At 43.5% G+C, this 19,097-nt stretch overlaps 1 pseudogene; it reads right to left on the bottom strand.

The window, feature by feature from the left end:
* Positions 1-5,019: 5,019 nt before the first annotated feature.
* On the bottom strand, positions 5,020-18,283 carry LOC139423728 (receptor-interacting serine/threonine-protein kinase 3-like; annotated as a pseudogene).
* Positions 18,284-19,097: the final 814 nt, after the last annotated feature.

Below are 19,097 nucleotides of genomic sequence, written 5' to 3'. Positions count from 1 at the left end.
AAAAGTAGAAATATTGTTTAATTAATTAAACTTTTGATGTCCAAGTGTCTCTCTGTATTCCACAGTTTACATTCCAATCTCGAACACTACAGAGCATAGGGGCAGTGTATTTTATGACCGACCATAAAACAGCCAACTTCCCGCTCTCCCCCTCTACGAGAGAAAGCAGGCTGTAGAGCAGACCTACTCTAACCTGATCCTTCAGATCGTCACAGGAGAGTCATGACATTCCCCCTCTACGAGAGAGAACAGGCTGTAGAGCAGACCCACTTTAACCTGATCCTTCAGATCGTCACAGGAGAGTCATGACATTCCCCCTCTACGAGAGAGAGCAGGCTGTAGAGCAGACCTACTCTAACCTGATCCTTCAGATCGTCACAGGAGAGTCATGACATTCCCTATCTACGAGAGAGAGCAGGCTGTAGAGCAGACCCACTCTAACCTGATCCTTCAGATCGTCACAGGAGAGTCATGACATTCCCCCTCTACGAGAGAGAACAGGCTGTAGAGCAGACCCACTCTAACCTGATCCTTCAGATCGTCACAGGAGAGTCATGACATTCCCCCTCTACGAGAGAGAACAGGCTGTAGAGCAGACCTACTCTAACCTGATCCTTCAGATCGTCACAGGAGAGTCATGACATTCCCTATCTACGAGAGAGAACAGGCTGTAGAGCAGACCCACTCTAACCTGATCCTTCAGATCGTCACAGGAGAGTCATGACATTCCCTATCTACCAGAGAGAGCAGGCTGTAGAGCAGACCCACTCTAACCTGATCCTTCAGATCGTCACAGGAGAGTCATGACATTCCCTATCTACGAGAGAGAGCAGGCTGTAGAGCAGACCCACTCTAACCTGATCCTTCAGATCGTCACAGGAGAGTCATGACATTCCCTATCTACGAGAGAGAACAGGCTGTAGAGCAGACCCACTCTAACCTGATCCTTCAGATCGTCACAGGAGAGTCATGACATTCCCCATTCTCTACGAGAGAGAACAGGCTGTAGAGCAGACCCACTCTAACCTGATCCTTCAGATCGTCACAGGAGAGTCATGACATTCCCCCTCTACGAGAGAGAACAGGCTGTAGAGCAGACCCACTCTAACCTGATCCTTCAGATCGTCACAGGAGAGTCATGACATTCCCCCTCTACGAGAGAGAACAGGCTGTAGAGCAGACCCACTCTAACCTGATCCTTCAGATCGTCACAGGAGAGTCATGACATTCCCTATCTACGAGAGAGAACAGGCTGTAGAGCAGACCCACTCTAACCTGATCCTTCAGATCGTCACAGGAGAGTCATGACATTCCCCCTCTACGAGAGAGAACAGGCTGTAGAGCAGACCCACTCTAACCTGATCCTTCAGATCGTCACAGGAGAGTCATGACATTCCCCCTCTACGAGAGAGAACAGGCTGTAGAGCAGACCCACTCTAACCTGATCCTTCAGATCGTCACAGGAGAGTCATGACATTCCCCCTCTACGAGAGAGAACAGGCTGTAGAGCAGACCCACTCTAACCTGATCCTTCAGATCGTCACAGGAGAGTCATGACATTCCCCCTCTACGAGAGAGAACAGGCTGTAGAGCAGACCCACTCTAACCTGATCCTTCAGATCGTCACAGGAGAGTCATGACATTCCCCCTCTACGAGAGAGAACAGGCTGTAGAGCAGACCCACTCTAACCTGATCCTTCAGATCGTCACAGGAGAGTCATGACATTCCCCCTCTACGAGAGAGAACAGGCTGTAGAGCAGACCCACTCTAACCTGATCCTTCAGATCGTCACAGGAGAGTCATGACATTCCCCCTCTACGAGAGAGAACAGGCTGTAGAGCAGACCCACTCTAACCTGATCCTTCAGATCGTCACAGGAGAGTCATGACATTCCCCCTCTACGAGAGAGAACAGGCTGTAGAGCAGACCCACTCTAACCTGATCCTTCAGATCGTCACAGGAGAGTCATGACATTCCCCCTCTACGAGAGAGAACAGGCTGTAGAGCAGACCCACTCTAACCTGATCCTTCAGATCGTCACAGGAGAGTCATGACATTCCCCCTCTACGAGAGAGAACAGGCTGTAGAGCAGACCCACTCTAACCTGATCCTTCAGATCGTCACAGGAGAGTCATGACATTCCCCCTCTACGAGAGAGAACAGGCTGTAGAGCAGACCCACTCTAACCTGATCCTTCAGATCGTCACAGGAGAGTCATGACATTCCCCCTCTACGAGAGAGAACAGGCTGTAGAGCAGACCCACTCTAACCTGATCCTTCAGATCGTCACAGGAGAGTCATGACATTCCCCCTCTACGAGAGAGAACAGGCTGTAGAGCAAACCCACTCTAACCTGATCCTTCAGATCGTCACAGGAGAGTCATGACATTCCCCCTCTACGAGAGAGAACAGGCTGTAGAGCAGACCCACTCTAACCTGATCCTTCAGATCGTCACAGGAGAGTCATGACATTCCCCCTCTACGAGAGAGAGCAGGCTGTAGAGCAGACCCACTCTAACCTGATCCTTCAGATCGTCACAGGAGAGTCATGACATTCCCCCTCTACGAGAGAGAACAGGCTGTAGAGCAGACCCACTCTAACCTGATCCTTCAGATCGTCACAGGAGAGTCATGACATTCCCCCTCTACGAGAGAGAACAGGCTGTAGAGCAGACCCACTCTAACCTGATCCTTCAGATCGTCACAGGAGAGTCATGACATTCCCCCTCTACGAGAGAGAACAGGCTGTAGAGCAGACCCACTCTAACCTGATCCTTCAGATCGTCACAGGAGAGTCATGACATTCCCCCTCTACGAGAGAGAACAGGCTGTAGAGCAGACCCACTCTAACCTGATCCTTCAGATCGTCACAGGAGAGTCATGACATTCCCCCTCTACGAGAGAGAACAGGCTGTAGAGCAGACCCACTCTAACCTGATCCTTCAGATCGTCACAGGAGAGTCATGACATTCCCCCTCTACGAGAGAGAGCAGGCTGTAGAGCAGACCCACTCTAACCTGATCCTTCAGATCGTCACAGGAGAGTCATGACATTCCCCCTCTACGAGAGAGAACAGGCTGTAGAGCAGACCCACTCTAACCTGATCCTTCAGATCGTCACAGGAGAGTCATGACATTCCCCCTCTACGAGAGAGAACAGGCTGTAGAGCAGACCCACTCTAACCTGATCCTTCAGATCGTCACAGGAGAGTCATGACATTCCCCCTCTACGAGAGAGAACAGGCTGTAGAGCAGACCTACTCTAACCTGATCCTTCAGATCGTCACAGGAGAGTCATGACATTCCCCCTCTACGAGAGAGAACAGGCTGTAGAGCAGACCCACTCTAACCTGATCCTTCAGATCGTCACAGGAGAGTCATGACATTCCCCCTCTACGAGAGAGAACAGGCTGTAGAGCAGACCCACTCTAACCTGATCCTTCAGATCGTCACAGGAGAGTCATGACATTCCCCCTCTACGAGAGAGAACAGGCTGTAGAGCAGACCCACTCTAACCTGATCCTTCAGATCGTCACAGGAGAGTCATGACATTCCCCTCTACGAGAGAGAACAGGCTGTAGAGCAGACCCACTCTAACCTGATCCTTCAGATCGTCACAGGAGAGTCATGACATTCCCCCTCTACGAGAGAGAACAGGCTGTAGAGCAGACCCACTCTAACCTGATCCTTCAGATCGTCACAGGAGAGTCATGACATTCCCCTCTACGAGAGAGAACAGGCTGTAGAGCAGACCCACTCTAACCTGATCCTTCAGATCGTCACAGGAGAGTCATGACATTCCCCCTCTACGAGCGAGAACAGGCTGTAGAGCAGACCTACTCTAACCTGATCCTTCAGATCGTCACAGGAGAGTCATGACATTCCCTATCTACGAGAGAGAACAGGCTGTAGAGCAGACCTACTCTAACCTGATCCTTCAGATCGTCACAGGAGAGTCATGACATTCCCCCTCTACGAGAGAGAACAGGCTGTAGAGCAGACCCACTCTAACCTGATCCTTCAGATCGTCACAGGAGAGTCATGACATTCCCCCTCTACGAGAGAGAACAGGCTGTAGAGCAGACCCACTCTAACCTGATCCTTCAGATCGTCACAGGAGAGTCATGACATTCCCTATCTACGAGAGAGAACAGGCTGTAGAGCAGACCTACTCTAACCTGATCCTTCAGATCGTCACAGGAGAGTCATGACATTCCCCCTCTACGAGAGAGAACAGGCTGTAGAGCAGACCCACTCTAACCTGATCCTTCAGATCGTCACAGGAGAGTCATGACATTCCCCCTCTACGAGAGAGAACAGGCTGTAGAGCAGACCCACTCTAACCTGATCCTTCAGATCGTCACAGGAGAGTCATGACACAGTCATAGAAACAGACAGCATATTTTCCAGAATCTTTCCTTATTATAAACTGGGAGATTGGAGCCGTGAATACTGATTGGCTGACAGCCATGGTATAGCAGACCGTAGTATGTATATACAGTATATATTATTTTATTTTTTTAACTGGGAAGTCAGTTAAGAACAAATTCTTTTTTACAATGACAGCCTAGGAACAGTGGGTTAACTGCCTTGTTCAGGGGCAGAACAACAGACCTTGTCAGCTCGGGGATTCAATCTAGCAACCTTTCGGTTAATGGCCCAACGCTCTAACCACTAGGCTACCTGCTGGTTAATGGCCCAACGCTCTAACCACTAGGCTACCTGCTGGTTAATGGCCCAACACTCTAACCACTAGGCTACCTGCTGGTTAATGGCCCAACACTCTAACCACTAGGCTACCTGCTGGTTAATGGCCCAACGCTCTAACCACTAGGCTACCTGCTGGTTAATGGCCCAACGCTCTAACCACTAGGCTACCTGCTGGTTAATGGCCCAACGCTCTAACCACTAGGCTACCTGCTGGTTAATGGCCCAACGCTCTAACCACTAGGCTACCTGTTGGTTAATGGCCCAACGCTCTAACCACTAGGCTACCTGCTGGTTACTGGCCCAACGCTCTAACCACTAGGCTACCACACCCCCTTGTGTGTTATTGCTTAAATAACATTGGTGGACAGTGGACACTAATGACCAGAAGAAAAACAACTGAGTTTAGGTGGGAGATGGTGCTGGTGGCTGAAGCTCAAAGGAGGGTTAGGGGGAAGGTTTATCATTAGCTGAGCCATATACAGTCATAGAAACAGACAGCATATTTTTTTTATTCAGAGTCAAATACCTTCCTACAGATAGTAAAGTCTACAATCAACGACCCAGTTAGGTAATAATCAGCATGTTTTTGTATTTATTGAAGAACAGGGATTTAATGTGAAAGGAAAGTTGAAGATTGGTATGATTATGTCATGTAATGATGTTAAATGTCTGGTTAATGTTTGTATAAAGATGAAAGTACACACAGTTCCATTCAGTGGGTTAGGACATGGTGCTGGCCACAACAAGGTTAAAGGTTTAAAAGCCGTTCGAACCAATTTCTCCTGCTCCTCTTCCTCCTCTTCTTTTCCATCTTCCCCCTCTCATTTTCCATCTTCCCCCTCTCCTCTTCAATCTTCCTCCTCTCCTCTTCCATCTTCCTCCTCTCCTCCTGTCTCTCCTCTTCCATCTTCCTCGTCTCCTCTTCCGCCTTCCTCCTCTCCTCCTGTCTCTCCTCTTCTATCTTCCTCAACTCCTCCTCTCTCTTTATTTCCTCCTCTCTCCTCACCTCCTCTTCCCGCTTCCTGATCGCCTCCTCTTGTTTCTTCATTTCTTCCTCTTTTTTCTTCCTCTCCTCCTCCTCTTCGATCTTCCTCTGGACCTTCTGGTACACCTCGTTGGTGTAGTGTTGTCCTCCGTTCCTCTTCACCATCTCCTCTATCTTCTTCAGCAGCTCTGGGACTTGGTCAGGGTTGGCGCTACTGTCACTGTCATTGATGACAGAGTGATATCCACCTCCACATTTGCTGATGAGATCCTGGAGGTTAACACTTTCTCCTACAAACTGCTCAACAGATTTTTTTCTCAGCTGGTCTCCTCCAGTGAACAGCACCATGGTGTACTTTGAGGCTTCTTCTTCTCTTCACAGTGTTCCTCTCCTCCTCTGTGAACCTCCCCAGTCTGATCACCAGCAGGAACACGTGGGGTCCCGGGACGGACATGTAGAAGCACCGTTCTAGTTCACCTTTCATTTCCTCTACAGTCACTGACGTGTCAAAGTGTCCCGGCGTGTCAATCACATCCATCTTCCTCCCATCCACCTCTCCACTCTGTTTCTCACACTGAGCAGTCACAGACTCAGGGGAGGAGTCTTCTTTAAACCCCTCCCCACCCAGGATGGTGTTTCCTGTTGCGCTCTTCCCTGCTCCAGTCTTCCCCACCAGAACTATCCTCAGATGAGCTAGACCAGTTTCTGTGAATTAAAAAAAAGAAGAATATAGAGGCACCATTATATGCTGAAGAATTAAAGAATTATCAAGTCAATTATTAAAATAATGTCATTTACAGTACATAGTAATGTTGATGATTATAACAACAAACATGTACTTACTCTGTCTCTCTCTCTCCTCCTCCTCCTCCTGTCTCCTCATCCTCTCATCCTCCTGTCTATCTCTCTCCTCTTCCTCCAGTCTCCTCATCCTCTCCTCCTCCTGTCTTCTCATCCTCTCCTCCTCCTGTCTTCTCATCCTCTCCTCCTCCTGAGAGAGAGAGAGAGAGAGAGAGAGAGAGAGAGAGAGAGAGAGAGAGAGGTGGAGCTAAAATGAGGAGTTGTTCAGCTACGTTGCTATAAGTGAACGTTACACATATAGAACGAGAGGCTTTGAATCAGAGTGTCTTGTACAGTACCAGTTTGAGGAGCACTTGATGGACAACGTCGTTTATTGATTGCTTGTGCCTCTCATATGTTCTCTCTGTCACAGTGAGGCAATCTGAATAATAGGCAGAACGAGTTAACAACCAAATAGTCTCTTGTGACAGACTGCTGACATAAATGTCCAATCAGTATTTGGTCCTGGGTTCCAATACGAACAACCGAGCAACATATCAAGGTAAAAAAAAAGGTTCATTATCATGATTAATGACACCTGTTACTCATCAAGTGACAGTCCAAAGTATAAACAACCTTCCTGTAGTCTCACCCAGGAAATGGGGTCTATTAGAAGGCTGTTGGTCCCAGCAATTCACCATGAGGTCCACCATCTCCCCCAGCCCACCAGCCTGGTCCCTGTCCACTGCCTCCAGAGGAGGCCTGTCGCCCAATGGGACCCGGAACCTCACCATACTGGACTGGAGATCTACAGGAGAGTGAAGTAAGAGAACAAGAAAGTGTCAATAATAGTGAGTAGTGACGGGTGAGATGGAGGAGAGACGTAGAGGAAGACGTGTGTGTTAATGTGTGTGTTAATGTGTGTGTGTTAATGTGTGTGTGTTAATGTGTGTGTGTTAATGTGTGTGTGCTTAACAGTGACACTGAATTACCACTTACGAGGGTTATCTGCATAATAGGGCACTTTTCCAGTGAAGATGGACCACAGCAGTATGCCGTAACTGAGACAGAGGAAATAGAGAGAGTTATCGAATGTCCGCGGTGCATTCTGAGTGCTGTCTCTCTGTGTTGTACCTGTAGATGTCAGTGAATGCTGTCTCTCTGTGTTGTACCTGTAGATGTCAGTGAGTGCTGTCTCTCTGTGTTGTACCTGTAGATGTCAGTGAGTGCTGTCTCTCTGTGTTGTACCTGTAGATGTCAGTGACTGCTGTCTCTCTGTGTTGTACCTGTAGATGTCAGTGACTGCTGTCTCTCTGTGTTGTACCTGTAGATGTCAGTGAGTGCTGTCTCTCTGTGTTGTACCTGTAGATGTCAGTGAGTGCTGTCTCTCTGTGTTGTACCTGTAGATGTCAGTGAGTGCTGTCTCTCTGTGTTGTACCTGTAGATGTCAGTGAGTGCTGTCTCTCTGTGTTGTACCTGTAGATGTCAGTGAGTGCTGTCTCTCTGTGTTGTACCTGTAGATGTCAGTGAGTGCTGTCTCTCTGTGTTGTACCTGTAGATGTCAGTGAGTGCTGTCTCTCTGTGTTGTACCTGTAGATGTCAGTGAGTGCTGTCTCTCTGTGTTGAACCTGTAGATGTCAGTGAGTGCTGTCTCTCTGTGTTGTACCTGTAGATGTCAGTGAGTGCTGTCTCTCTGTGTTGTACCTGTAGATGTCAGTGAGTGCTGTCTCTCTGTGTTGTACCTGTAGATGTCAGTGAGTGCTGTCTCTCTGTGTTGTACCTGTAGATGTCAGTGAGTGCTGTCTCTCTGTGTTGAACCTGTAGATGTCAGTGAGTGCTGTCTCTCTGTGTTGTACCTGTAGATGTCAGTGAGTGCTGTCTCTCTGTGTTGTACCTGTAGATGTCAGTGAGTGCTGTCTCTCTGTGTTGTACCTGTAGATGTCAGTGAGTGCTGTCTCTCTGTGTTGTACCTGTAGATATCAGTGAGTGCTGTCTCTCTGTGTTGTACCTGTAGATGTCAGTGAGTGCTGTCTCTCTGTGTTGTACCTGTAGATGTCAGTGAGTGCTGTCTCTCTGTGTTGTACCTGTAGATATCAGTGGCTCGAGTTGGTTCATACGATGATTCAAAAGCCTCAGGGGGCATGTAGCTTAGAGTGCCTCCTTCCTTCCCGGGCTCTTCTCTGGACATCTCCAAAACACTATGGGAGACTTCAGCAAGGCCAAAATCTGTAAGCTAGAGAGAGAGAGACAGCGAGACAGAGAGAAAGAGAGTGGGCGTGTGAGAGAGAGAGAGACAGAGAGACAGAGAGAAAGAGAGTGAGCGTGTGAGAGAGAGAAAGAGAGAGAGATGGGCTTAACATAGACTAAACAGAAATAGTAATGTTCAGTAAACATGTATACTGCCTGTGGGTAGTGATGACTGCATATAGTTCAGACGTATCTCACCACTAGTAGAGACTCAGGATCTTGGGACTTGCCTTTGCATTAAGGTTGTCATCCAGCAGCACGTTATTGGGCTTCAGGTCGCGATGCAGAAGTGGCTGAGGAAGGTTGTGAAGGAAGTTAATTCCCAGAGCGATCTGGTGGGCCAGGCGGAAGGCCAGGGGCCAGGGTGGGGGGCCAGAGAGGCTGGCCTGGAGGGTGGCCAGGGAGCCTATGTTCAATAACTCCATCACAATACCCAGCTGGGTGGAGAGGCCTCTACCTGGAGAGGGAGGGCACCCCTGGTACACCCCCAGAATCCTCACCACATGGGGGCTCCCTCCCTTCTGCATATTCTTTACCTCCTTAAGCAGGGAAGTGCTAGAGCTGGAATGAGGTGTGTGTGTGTGTGGGGGGGGGGTAAAGACAGGGATTATAGTCCATGAGCCAAGCCAACAAGTTATTTATCACATACTGCACACCCTTTAGAGTCACAGCTATCCATCAGACTCATTTTGGGGAAAGGTTCAGGTCAACATAACTTTAGGTTAAATATTAGAATTACCTGTATAAATTGCTTTAAAAAAGAAACATACATTTTAACTTTGTTTGACGAGTGGTACTGAAAGGTCATGAAATGACCTTTCTAATGATGTATAACATAACCCACTTTGAAAGGACCAGCTACAACTATTGTTTAAAAATCAGCCATATTGTGCCATTGACATTAGACTGTTGGAAGTTTAGCCATAGAATTCCACGAAGAAGGGAAGCTATGTTTTTGGATTGTACACTTTGTTGATAGAGGCACCACATGTCACACACACAGCTAGAACATGGTTTTAAAAAAGATTTGTAGATACAGGGCCATCACAGGATGGACACAGTAACCCGACAGAAATATGGCCGCCAAACAACTCAATGGGGTCTTATTGGATTCATTTTGCTTGACCATACCTGTATGAAATAGAACTGTAGTACGCCCAATAATGTCTTAAAATGTCCATAGTGACCCAGATACATTATGATGTCACATTATGAAGTCACATTATGACGTCACATTATGATGTCACATTAATGACGTCACATTATGATGTCACATTATGATGTCACATTATGATGTCAGATTATGATGTCACATTATGATGTCACATTATTCACAGCATCGTGGTAACAAGGTGTCTTAAAAGCTGTACGACACGATGCCTTCTGAATATTTCACCGTCAAACGTTTTAAAATGGATATGTACACGTGAATAGTCGCGGATGTGAGCTCATTCAACTGACAGACAATGTGATCCTGTCAACGGTTTTCAGAAAAGGTTCAAGAAAAGAGCAGAAGCTCTGAATGATCCGCTCAGACTCCAGTTCTACTGCCCTACAGGTTGTGGAAAATGTGCTGCTTTAATATTGCACCTGTCGGGTTCCTCAAGAAGAAAGCCTGCACTTCTATGTAAAAACACAACAACAACTAAAACACTTTAGTAAAAGCTACGGTAATGTCCGCAAAATTAAAATAAAATTAATACTACAGTATACTACAAAGAGCAAAAACACCACGTTAATTACTATGGTAAATACTACAGTATACTACAAAGAGCAAAAACACCACGTTAATTACTATGGTAAATACTACAGTATACTACAAAGAGCAAAAACACCACGTTAATTACTATGGTAAATACTACAGTATACTACAAAGAGCAAAAACACCACGTTAATTACTATGGTAAATACTACAGTATACTACAAAGAGCAAAAACACCACGTTAATTACTATGGTAAATACTACAGTATACTACAAAGAGCAAAAACACCACGTTAATTACTATGGTAAATACTACAGTATACTACAAAGAGCAAAAACACCACGTTAATTACTATGGTAAATACTACAGTATACTACAAAGAGCAAAAACACCACGTTAATTACTATGGTAAATACTACAGTATACTACAAAGAGCAAAAACACCACGTTAATTACTATGGTAAATACTACAGTATACTACAAAGAGCAAAAACACCACGTTAATTACTATGGTAAATACTACAGTATACTACAAAGAGCAAAAACACCACGTTAATTACTATGGTAAATACTACAGTATACTACAAAGAGCAAAAACACCACGTTAATTACTATGGTAAATACTACAGTATACTACAAAGAGCAAAAACACCACGTTAATTACTATGGTAAATACTACAGTATACTACAAAGAGCAAAAACACCACGTTAATTACTATGGTAAATACTACAGTATACTACAAAGAGCAAAAACACCACGTTAATTACTATGGTAAATACTACAGTATACTACAAAGAGCAAAAACACCACGTTAATTACTATGGTAAATACTACAGTATACTACAAAGAGCAAAAACACCACGTTAATTACTATGGTAAATACTACAGTATACTACAAAGAGCAAAAACACCACGTTAATTACTATGGTAAATACTACAGTATACTACAAAGAGCAAAAACACCACGTTAATTACTATGGTAAATACTACAGTATACTACAAAGAGCAAAAACACCACGTTAATTACTGTGGTAAATACTACAGTATACTACAAAGAGCAAAAACACCACGTTAATTACTATGGTAAATACTACAGTATACTACAAAGAGCAAAAACACCACGTTAATTACTGTGGTAAATACTACAGTATACTACAAAGAGCAAAAACACCACGTTAATTACTATGGTAAATACTACAGTATACTACAAAGAGCAAAAACACCACGTTAATTACTATGGTAAATACTACAGTATACTACAAAGAGCAAAAACACCACGTTAATTACTATGGTAAATACTACAGTATACTACAAAGAGCAAAAACACCACGTTAATTACTATGGTAAATACTACAGTATACTACAAAGAGCAAAAACACCACGTTAATTACTATGGTAAATACTACAGTATACTACAAAGAGCAAAAACACCACGTTAATTACTATGGTAAATACTACAGTATACTACAAAGAGCAAAAACACCACGTTAATTACTATGGTAAATACTACAGTATACTACAAAGAGCAAAAACACCACGTTAATTACTATGGTAAATACTACAGTATACTACAAAGAGCAAAAACACCACGTTAATTACTATGGTAAATACTACAGTATACTACAAAGAGCAAAAACACCACGTTAATTACTATGGTAAATACTACATTTTCTTTCACTACAGTGTTTATACTCTTTAAAAAAAGGTGCTATCTAGAACCCTAAAATGGTGCTCTGCCAACTGAGCTACACGGGACCAGTTTACCCCAGTATTTCACTGAGCTACATGGGACCAGTTTACCCCAGTATTTCACTGAGTAACACAGGATCAGTTTACCCCAGTATTTCACTGAGCTACACGGGACCAGTTTACCCCAGTATTTCACTGAGCTACATGGGACCAGTTTACCCCAGTATTTCACTGAGTAACACAGGATCAGTTTACCCCAGTATTTCACTGAGCTACACGGGACCAGTTTACCCCAGTATTTCACTGAGCTACACAGACCAGTTTACCCCAGTATTTCACTGAGTTACACAGGATCAGTTTACCCAAGTATTTCACTGAGCTACACGGGACCAGTTTACCCCAGTATTTCACTGAGCTACACAGACCAGTTTACCCCAGTATTTCACTGAGTTACACAGGATCAGTTTACCCCAGTATTTCACTGAGCTACACAGGACCAGTTTACCCCAGTATTTCACTGAGTTACACAGGACCAGTTTACCCCAGTATTTCACCGAGCTACACAGACCAGTTTACCCCAGTATTTCACTGAGCTACACAGACCAGTTTACCCCAGTATTTCACCGAGCTACACAGACCAGTTTACCCCAGTATTTCACTGAGCTACACGGGACCAGTTTACCCCAGTATTTCACTGAGCTACACAGACCAGTTTACCCCAGTATTTCACTGAGTTACACAGGATCAGTTTACCCAAGTATTTCACTGAGCTACACGGGACCAGTTTACCCCAGTATTTCACTGAGTTACACAGGACCAGTTTACCCCAGTATTTCACCGAGCTACACAGGATCAGTTTACCCCAGTATTTCACTGAGCTACACAGGACCAGTTTACCCCAGTATTTCACTGAGCTACACAGGATCAGTTTACCCAAGTATTTCACTGAGCTACACGGGACCAGTTTACCCCAGTATTTCACTGAGCTACACAGACCAGTTTACCCCAGTATTTCACTGAGCTACATGGGACCAGTTTACCCCAGTATTTCACTGAGTAACACAGGATCAGTTTACCCCAGTATTTCACTGCGCTACACGGGACCAGTTTACCCCAGTATTTCACTGAGCTACACAGACCAGTTTACCCCAGTATTTCACTGAGTTACACAGGATCAGTTTACCCAAGTATTTCACTGAGCTACACGGGACCAGTTTACCCCAGTATTTCACTGAGCTACACAGACCAGTTTACCCCAGTATTTCACTGAGTTACACAGGATCAGTTTACCCCAGTATTTCACTGAGTTACACAGGACCAGTTTACCCCAGTATTTCACTGAGTTACACAGGACCAGTTTACCCCAGTATTTCACCGAGCTACACAGACCAGTTTACCCCAGTATTTCACTGAGCTACACAGGACCAGTTTACCCCAGTATTTCACTGAGCTACACAGGATCAGTTTACCCAAGTATTTCACTGAGCTACACGGGACCAGTTTACCCCAGTATTTCACTGAGCTACACAGACCAGTTTACCCCAGTATTTCACTGAGTTACACAGGATCAGTTTACCCCAGTATTTCACTGAGTTACACAGGACCAGTTTACCCCAGTATTTCACTGAGTTACACAGGACCAGTTTACCCCAGTATTTCACCGAGCTACACAGACCAGTTTACCCCAGTATTTCACTGAGCTACACAGGACCAGTTTACCCCAGTATTTCACTGAGCTACACAGGATCAGTTTACCCAAGTATTTCACTGAGCTACACGGGACCAGTTTACCCCAGTATTTCACTGAGCTACACAGACCAGTTTACCCCAGTATTTCACTGAGTTACACAGGATCAGTTTACCCCAGTATTTCACTGAGTTACACAGGACCAGTTTACCCCAGTATTTCACTGAGTTACACAGGACCAGTTTACCCCAGTATTTCACCGAGCTACACAGACCAGTTTACCCCAGTATTTCACTGAGCTACACAGGACCAGTTTACCCCAGTATTTCACTGAGCTACACAGGATCAGTTTACCCAAGTATTTCACTGAGCTACACGGGACCAGTTTACCCCAGTATTTCACTGAGCTACACAAACCAGTTTACCCCAGTATTTCACTGAGTTACACAGGATCAGTTTACCCCAGTATTTCACTGAGTTACACAGGACCAGTTTACCCCAGTATTTCACTGAGTTACACAGGACCAGTTTACCCCAGTATTTCACCGAGCTACACAGACCAGTTTACCCCAGTATTTCACTGAGCTACACAGACCAGTTTACCCCAGTATTTCACTGAGCTACACAGGACCAGTTTACCCCAGTATTTCACTGAGCTATGATGAGGGTTTTCTTGTTAAAGCAATTTATACAGGTAATTCTGATGTGTACCCTAGAGGTCAAAGGTAACATTTATTTTGACCTGAACATTCCGAAAATGTGTCTGACGGATAGCTGTGAATGTTAGCTTTCCAACGAAGAGGGAATACGTGATCAGTAACTTCTGATGGATAGCTGTGAATGTTAGCTTTCCAACGAAGAGGGAATATGTGATCAGTAACTTCTGATGGATAGCTGTGAATGTTAGCTTTCCAACGAAGAGGGTATACGTGATCAGTAACTTCTTGTATGCTGGCATGGTTTGTCATAGGGTAAAATCCCGATGGGAAAAATAGATGGGATGGATGAATAAAAGAGTGATAACACAGAGAAAAGCTCCCATTGCTAAACTGCTGTCACACATTTTCAAACTTGAGGGAATTAGACCTTCAACAAAAATCTCAGAGACATCGTCACCCCAAGTGAGCAGGTCCGAACCCCCTGGCTCATGAACTAGAGCAGGGGTGTCAAACTCATTCCATGGAGGGCCTAGTGTCTGCAGGTTTTAGTTTTTGTCCTTTCAATTAAGACCTAGACCACCAGGTGTGGGGAGTGCTATACTAATTAGTGACCTTAATTCATAAAGCATGTACAAGGGAGGAGTGAAAACCTGCAGACACTCGGCCCTCTGTGGAATGAGTTTGACACATGGACTAGAACCTTAACGAAACCTTTACTTCCCCTAGTGGTACCTTGACATAAATACATTTGACCTAAGAGCAACAACAACAACAAAAATATTTAACAAAGACTGTAGGGGCAGCACTTTAAACCAGAAATAAATTACAGATTGCACCTTTAATCAAAATGGTTGACATCATTAAAACATATACACTACCGTTCAACAGTTTGGGGTCACTTAGAAATGTCCTTGTTTTTAAAAGAAAAGCTTATTTTTTGTCAGTTAAAATAACATCAAATTGATCAGAAATACTGTGCAGACATTGTTAATGTTGTAAATGCCTAATCGAACCCACAAATGCTGATGCTCCAGATACTCAACTAGTCTAAAGAAGGACAGTTTTATTGCTTCTTTAATCAGAACAACCGTTTTCAGCTGTGCTAACATAATTGCAAAAGGGTTTTCTAATTATCAATTAGACTTTTAAAATGATAAAATGATAAACTTGGATTAGCTAACACCTCGTGCCATTGGAACACAGGAGTGATGGTTGCTGATAATGGGCCTCTGTACACCTGTGTAGATGTTCCATAAAAAATCAGCTGTTTCCAGCTACAATAGTCATTTACAACATTAACAATATCTACACTGTATTTCTGTTCAATTTGATGTTGTTTTAATGGACAGAAAAATGTGCTGTTCTTTCAAAAACAAGGACATCTCTAAGTGACCCCAAACATTTGAACGGTAGTATATAAATATATATATATTTTTTAAATGTAATGCAGTTCAATTAGTTTCTTTCATATTGGCCAGGGCCTTTATTTAGAGATTGTGACTGGAGCAAACAGAATGAACACATTGTCTTATGCACGGCTGTGGGATGGTCATATTTACCCATCATCATAATGCAGCAACTTGATGGCCACATCAAACCTCCACTTTATATGCCTGGCCTTGTGGATCTGTCCGAATCCCCCTCCACCAATCACTTCCCAGTCCTGCAGGCTGTCATTACCGATCAAGTCCAGAGGCGGGCTGCTGGGCAGCGGCAACGCCATCTTTCATTAAAAAAATTATTACAAAACACTGATGTTAAATACCTCAACTCAGACTTATCAAAATAGCATGAAGACATTTACAGTCAAGATATGAAGTTGACACAAAAAGTACATAACAGACTATCGCAACTCAGTTATTTGGCCAAATTAGTTTATATATATATATATATATATATTGCACTAAACAATTAAACTCTGTGTTGGGATTCGCATGTCAATAACCTGTGAACTGAACCTTTCTCTTTACGTCAGTATCATGTCCTAAAGGTCGTGTTCCCCTGCTCAGCGGCTGCATTCATCAACCAATGGGTGAGTGGCATATCATCAGCTGTGCCGTTGGGCACCAGACTGCTGTTTGATTTGATTTGATATTAAATGACTTCGTTTTAAATGAACTAACGTCATGTTCCATTGGTCAGACATTACTGACACCTGACATCATATGATGTGGTTGGCTGATGGTCCAGCCGTTGTAAGATCTGGCAGGTGTCAGTAATGTCTGACCAATGGAACATGACCTTAATTCATTTAAAACGCAGTCATTTAACATCAAATCAAATCAAAATGTATTTGTCACATACACATGGTTAGCAGATGTTAATGAGAGTGTAGCGAAATGCTTGTGCTTCTAGTTCCGACCGTGCAGTAATATCCAACAAGTAATCTAACCTAACAATTTCACAACAAGTACCTTATACACACAAGTGTAAAGGAATGAATAAGAATATGTACATAAAATAAAGGATTGAGTGATGGCCGAACGGCATCGGCAATATGCAGTAGATGGTATAGAGTACAGTATGTAGGGAGTAATGTAGGGTATGCAAACATTATATAAAGTGGCATTGTTTAAAGTGGCTAGTGATACATTTATTACATCAGGATGGCAAAATGCAGTAGATGGTATAGAGTACAGTAATTACACATGTAGGGAGTAATGTAGGGTATGTAAACATTAGTGGAATTGTTTAAAGTGGCTAGTGATACATTTATTACATCAGGATGGCAAAATGCAGTAGATGGTATAGAGTACAGTAATTACACATGTAGGGAGTAATGTAGAGAATGTAAACATTAGTGGAATTGTTTAAAGTGGCTAGTGATACATTTATTACATCCATTTTTCCATTATTAAAGTGGCTAGAGTTGACCAATATATATATATATATATATATATATATATATATATATATATATATATATCATATTGGGTGGGGTTCTGAATTAATGTAAATTTAGAAAATGCAAAAATAAAGTTGTTTTAGACCGGCAAACTGTGGAAAGAGAGACATTATACAGCTAGTGGGAGTTGTAGTTCATGTTTGTAGTTCTAAATAAACGGATGTAACTTTTCGGATTCGCGCTTCTTCTTGGCAGTCAAATACAGAGTTTCGAAACCCAGAGGTGCAAGACGAGACTTCCAGGAAAGATTGCGATACACACCAAACAGACCAGCCCGGGGTTTCAGAAGTCAATTAGAGAAGTGAAAGATTCTTCCGAAGTTGTTAACTTTCTCGAAATCTAAAGGCACAAGCTAGATTGGAGCCAATGTCTTAAATAGTTGAACATGGTATTACTCCAACCTCTGAAAGTAAAAACTGATACGTTTTCATTTTCGAAAAAACTGTATATTGTAGTCCTGCCTTTGATTTGACGGTCCGCACATGCGCAGTTCGCGTTAGAATAGATGACGTCATCAGTTTGAATAGCTTCATACTGTACGGTCTTTGTCAAATACTTTGAAAACCGTCAAATAAAAGTAAATTCACCCGGAAACACTTACCCGTTTTAATATTTATCTTAGTATGATCGCGTTGTCATGTCTTTGACAATGCAAACTTTTAGACACATTTTTTGCGTACAAAATAAAAATACGGAAGTTACATTTCAGGATCTGACAGTTTCTTCGACGTAAATAATGTAAATGTTATTCAATAGAAAATGTTATTAGCGATCATTATGAAACAACCACGTACCTGCATTTGGTGTGATTTGTTTAAACTGTTGGTCAATCGTGTGCAAATCGATGTAGGCTTATTGGTTCAGTTTAGCGAAGTATGAATTACTGATTGTTTATTGAAAAAGAGTCTGGCTGCTCTGTGTCTGGAAGTAGTGGGGATTTCCACTCTTATGCCATTTGCTACCACGTCATTTCTGGTGAAATATAATTATTGCAGGATTTACTGATTCTGTTACACATAAAGGCAACAACAATAACAACATTTGTAGTAACCTGTATTAGCCTTTTGGTGTTTGGTGGACAGTCCCTGGGTTCGTGCCCCAGTTGGGGCTAACTATTTTTGTGTACATAAATTATTCTTTGATCGTGTATATTTGGTTGATCTAGACATGCACAGTGCTTAATTTGAGCCGGATCCGGTACATCTACACGAGAAAGAAAATCACTGTTTGTAATGTAAACATTATAATAAAAGCAACCAGAGTTCATTTCAGTTATGCCCTCAATACCTAATTCTGCTGCCCCCTAAAAAAAAACGTAATTGTAAAACGTAGATTTTCAGTCCGCGCCTGATATTCTTAGAATTCATTGTGTTGGGCGGGTCCGGTTTTATGGTTTGCGCAATATTATAGACTATGTTTTTGAGACCAACGTGTGGTCGTTGCTGCGGTGCGAGAGAGAAGCGCGCCTGTATTTCAGAACTAGAATGAGATTCACTCGATCTATTATCTTGCTCCCTCTCTCTGCTCTAATTGACACGCAACTCTCATCTCTTAAACGGTTGCACTTCATCATTTATACACTTATAGAATCATACCGCGGGAAGGTGCTGAAAGAGCAGCACCCCTGATTAATTTAAATGCATTTGCCGAAGTTATAAAATTACTGCTGTCTGTTCAGAAAGACATTCAATTTTACTGAATACAACACCAGGAGTAGGTCTATTATTTAGC

This window comes from Oncorhynchus clarkii, chromosome 13 (assembly GCF_045791955.1).
Source record: "Oncorhynchus clarkii lewisi isolate Uvic-CL-2024 chromosome 13, UVic_Ocla_1.0, whole genome shotgun sequence".
In the NCBI taxonomy this organism is placed as follows: Eukaryota; Metazoa; Chordata; class Actinopteri; order Salmoniformes; family Salmonidae; genus Oncorhynchus; species Oncorhynchus clarkii.
Note: the sequence above shows the minus strand (reverse complement) of the source record. Positions and strands in the feature narration are given on the sequence as shown.